Genomic DNA, 3643 nt, shown 5'->3' with positions numbered 1-3643 from the left:
ATATTTTTACAGTACTGCACTGTATACTGTACCATGAATTCTTTCCAAATATTTATCTCATGTAAACCAATCTGAACAACCTATACCTTCATTTAATTTAAAGTTATATCAAATATCTAGAAATTTTTCACACACAGACATGATACAACAAGTTCTGAAAATAAAAATTCACATCAAATTAAATTATCATTACACTAATGGGTTTTATACTATGAAAATGCACACATAAAAAATACACATAATAATATTTCATCTTATAACAAAAATTTAATTGCAAATTAAAAAAACAAAACATGCAAAGCTTTAACCCAAAGTATTCAAAATTCCTTTGATTTTATTATCTTCTGAGTGACTTTGACCCCTCTTGGGAGTGCTGGCACTTTCAGCTTCAGAGGATTTGCATTTTAAAACCAGCACCACCTGGCTTTTGGGTATCCACACATCTGGCTATCGACTGCCATCACATATTCTGAAAATTTACAAAACAATTAAAGTACTGTACAGTAATACAAGTGGATGAAGTACTGTACTATATTGTAAACAAGTTTATTAATGCTCTTAACTTTTTCATGTCAACTGCATTTTGTTCTGATGCCGTTGACACGAGAAATGCACGAGGCAGAAATGAATGCCTCAGCACTTCACACATCTAAAAAAAGAAAAAAAGAGGGGAAACAATTATTCACTCTGAGAATATGATCTATACTTAAGTTTCCCCATTTATGAACATTAGATCTTACCAAGAGCCTCCCAAGTCGTAGTTAGTCTCAATATGCTATACAAAACCTGTTCCACTGTCCTCCATCATATACTAGTACCTGCATGAAGCATTACTACCTTTGAGTAGGGTTGAGGTGGGTTTAGTAAGGTGTTACTTTTATGTTCACTAGTACCCTGCAGCCAACCCATGCTTCTCCAGTCTGCTGTACAGTGGCACCTCGACTTACGATTGCCCGACTTACGATAATTTTGAGTTACGATGTAAATTTGATAAAAAAATGTGACTCGACTTACGATAGTGTCGTCGACTACGATATTTGTTGGTACATGTTTGGGTCGACCGAGCGTGTGGTTCTTGGTCACGCAGGCCGACCTGCCTCAATTTACTAGAGCTGCCAATTAGTGACGATCACGCCTATAAGAAATTCTGTTTTTGTGGTGATTTTTTGCTTTTTGAACATAAGACTTATTATTATACATCATGCATGGGTCCCAGGAAAGTCAGTGGTAAGGTTCAACATATGAAAAGACATGTAAGAATGACCATAGAGGGAAAACAAGACGTCATATGTAAACATGAAAATGGTACTAGTGTTGTTGAACTAGCTAGGCAGTACAATAAATCTTCAGAGGAGGAGGAGGCGGCATTAGAGGATGTCCCTTCCTCATTAATTAAGATAATGTGTGCAGTATTGGAAGGACTGCAAAGTTTTGCTGAAAAGAATCACCAGATAAAGCGTAACAGCCCTTGCATTGATCTTTTTAATGACAATGTGATGCCTCACTACAGACAAGTGTTGGAAAGAAGGGAAAAACAATCTTCAATTGAACGATTTCTAGCGAGAAAATCAAGCAGTGAGCCAGAAGCAGGTCCTAGTGATATGCAGGCAAAACGTGCCAGTGTGTGTACCCCAGAGACGTCCTCACTGCCTGATGTTATAATGGAAGGGGACTCTCCTTCCAAACAGTAACACTCTCCTTCTTCCCCACCCCTCACCATCTTCCATACGCCATCAAGAGTCCTCCATAAAGGGTAGATAAACATATGTACTGAATTGTAGTTAGAGAAAAAAATTGTATTCAGTATAAAATGTATTTGTAAGTTAATATTTTGGAGGGTGGGGAACGGATTAATTCAATTCTCTTTATTTCTTATGGGAAAAATCGCTTCGACTTACGAGCCGTCTCTGGGAACGGATTACCATCGTAAATCGAGGGCCCCACTGTATTCTCATGCTACGTTTAGATCTACTGTGCATTCTGTGGGCAATTTCAGCTGTTCATTGAGAAAATTTTCATTAAAAATAGTTGATCAGAAGACAACAGACAACTCATTACTCCAAATATAAAGCTTGAGATAACCACTGAGAAGAGAAAAACATATAATAAAAATTGAGAAAAAATGGATAGCAAAATCTCTTTATAGTCAGGATCTACCGGTAAATATCTATCGTGTGACAAGTTGAACTTAAAATTACACTCTAAACTTTGCCCACAGAAGGCGGAGAAAACAGAGCAGGAATGGTATCTTTCATTTGCTTAGAATGTGTTTTTACCTAAATTTACCTGAGGGGCCACTATCTCTCTACTGTCCTCAATAGCGACAGGAAGCTGGCTACTGTGTTATCAAAAGACAAGTCTCAAATTTAAGCAATCTCCAGTAGCCAGTGACACTGAAGATGACCCATGTTCATGGGCCCCATGGGCAAAACATGAACAAGGGAACACAGGTGGAAACTTAGTACTCAAACAAACCACAGAGACATTAGAAAGAACGTTTTCAGTGTCAGGGTAGTTAACAAATGGAATGCACTAAGCAGTGATGTGGTGGATGCAGACTACATACAGTACATAGTTTCAAATGTAGATATGATAGAGCCCATAGGCTCAGGAACCTGTACAGTGTACACAAATCTCATATACAATTTCATATACAAATTTATGCATACACTGCTAGGGGTAACATACCCTAGGCTATGTCTACCCCCCCTCTACTTCAAGTCCCTCAAGGGTGCACAAAGTCAGTGAGAACAAATACACAAATCACAGTACAAGAATCCATTTAACATTGTAGGTTAATATAGTAAACACAGCATATAAGCGTTACACTCTTGGTGCAAAATTTTGTATCTCCTAAGTACTGTACTGTATACTGTCTATCATACCATTTTCACACATCCAAACAATTTGATGTGGTATACTACTTATTTCCTTATTTCTATAGTTATCAATAAGTTGACACTAATACATAATGTTCCGAGGTGTGGGTGTGTGGCATACTACATAATTTACATAAACTTATCATTTTCACTGCTATCAATACCGTACTGCCAGATATATTTATATCCTAATCTTAATCTCATGTAAATTGAATCCTTCCAAGTAGACTTTCCTCTACCATAGGTGAAGGACGAATTTGTATTTATTATTGAATAATTCTTAAGTGTGTTACTACTGTCCACCATTGCCACTCTCTTTACCATTTCTTCACCCTCTTGGATCATCTTGATTATTTGTTTCAAAGTTATCTGACAAACAACATCAACAAGAGTTTTTCCGTGGCTCTCTTCACTACTTCAACTACCTCATTCTACAGTATTCCCACATGTGAAGGGATCCACATGAATCTTACTTTATACCCAGTTTTTTTCTAATTTCTTAACATTCTCGCTACACAATCACAATATTCTGGTAAACTGGGCGTCTGCTATTTAAAGACTAATGCTCCTCTACTGTCAATAAAGAAGCAGGCATATTTACCACATCTGACTACTTCCTGCAATCCTGCTAATACATCTCGGAGTTCAGCCTGCATTGAAGAGACATTATCAGTTAAGAACATAAGAAACATAAGACATAAGAACAAAGGTAACTGCAGAAGGCCTATTGGCCCATACGAGGCAGCTCCTATCTATAACCACCC

The 3643-nt window shown here is 37.4% G+C and overlaps 1 long non-coding RNA gene across 1 annotated transcript; it reads right to left on the bottom strand.

The window, feature by feature from the left end:
- Positions 1 to 226: 226 nt before the first annotated feature.
- On the bottom strand, positions 227 to 638 carry LOC138365102 (uncharacterized). Its single transcript, XR_011228643.1, has 2 exons — positions 564 to 638; positions 227 to 469 (listed from the first exon to the last, which is right to left on the bottom strand). It is a non-coding gene; the product is annotated as an uncharacterized lncRNA (long non-coding RNA).
- Between the last annotated feature and the right edge of the window lie 3005 nt (positions 639 to 3643).

The sequence above is a fragment of the Procambarus clarkii genome, chromosome 15 (genome assembly GCF_040958095.1).
Source record: "Procambarus clarkii isolate CNS0578487 chromosome 15, FALCON_Pclarkii_2.0, whole genome shotgun sequence".
In the NCBI taxonomy this organism is placed as follows: Eukaryota; Metazoa; Arthropoda; class Malacostraca; order Decapoda; family Cambaridae; genus Procambarus; species Procambarus clarkii.
The sequence above is the reverse complement of the archived record's forward strand: the minus strand, read 5'-3'. Positions and strand labels throughout refer to the sequence as shown.